This window comes from Geotrypetes seraphini, chromosome 1 (assembly GCF_902459505.1).
Source record: "Geotrypetes seraphini chromosome 1, aGeoSer1.1, whole genome shotgun sequence".
Classification (NCBI taxonomy): Eukaryota; Metazoa; Chordata; class Amphibia; order Gymnophiona; family Dermophiidae; genus Geotrypetes; species Geotrypetes seraphini.
The window spans coordinates 210,558,341-210,559,666 of record NC_047084.1 but is presented as its reverse complement, the minus strand read 5'-3'; positions in this window follow the sequence as shown (position 1 = coordinate 210,559,666).

Here is a 1,326-nt window from a genome sequence, read left to right as displayed (position 1 = left end):
TCCAATACCTTGATGCCCTGTGGGATTCAGCAACTTGCAAGTTCCTAGTATCGCAGGTTGCTGAATCCTGGGTCAGAAGAAAACTGCTGCTTGCGAGTCATCTCACAAGTAGCGTTATTCCTACGCTGAAGACCACTGGGCTGTAAAACTGCAGCTTGATACTTCTGGGCCAACAATGCAGGGTCCCTCCAGGTATCTGGCCCACCTCCACCCTCCAAAAGGGCTTCCTTATTTTATTGGTGGTCCAGGGGGCCCGGATTTGGCCAGTAGTGATGCCCAGTTGCTCCTGGCAAGTCCTGTGCTGCATTCTAAATGGCGACTACAACTAGGGATCATATTCACCAGCAGTGGTTGCGCAAGACTACTGTTGGGGGCACCATTTTGAATTCAGTATAGGACTGGCCAAAGGCTGCTGGGCATCACTCCTTGCCGAACACTCCCTCAGACCCCCCTCCCTCCCCAATAACATGGTAGCACTTTGGAGTATGAGGGAGGTTTGTTCTTGTGGGTGGGTGAGCCTTGTGGTGGGGAAGGGTTATAGTAGGGGGGGTAGATATCGGGGGGGGGGGGGGGCGGGGGACTCTGCACTAGCAGCCCAGGAGTGTGGCTCTGCAGCCTGATGCTCCTAGATGGTAAAATAACAACCCTAGCAAAACGCTGGTGATATTTTACAGTGGTTTTTTGGGGGCTATAACACAGCATACAGTAGTATATCACCGCAAGTCGTGTTAGGGTATTTGCATAGTAATGAGATGCAAAATATGCATTTACATATTTTGTATCTCATTACTACCTAACCTGTGATGTCTTAATTTCCACAGTATTTACCTTACAGTTAAGCAGTGTTAGGCCCTTTAGGTTAGTTTAAGGGCCACATAACCCTTATTGAAAACAAGGCTTTTTTTCTGAGAAGTTTTATGATATGGATTGAATCAGATTGATATGAAGTTTTGTGTGCTAAATGTTATGGTAATATATGGACTTTTATTGATAATGAATGGCAGATTATGTATACTTAATAGAAGAGTTATTGATAGGTAGGAGTATAACAGTTGGGGGAATTGTATACTTGGGAAAGCTTAGTTATATTGCCAATTTTATTGTAGTATGTAATGTTTAATATTGTAAACTGCTCTAGAACTTCAGTTTGAGCAGTATATCGCATATTAAAATCAAATCAAATCAAACACCTCTTGGTGAATTCACCACTAAATGTGCCACTGTTGTGCAATAACCTTCCCTTATGTAGAAACTAATTTTATATTTTAACTTCCGTGTTGTCCTTGAATCGATAATTCATTCTACTCTTAGGTTTTATACTTTATA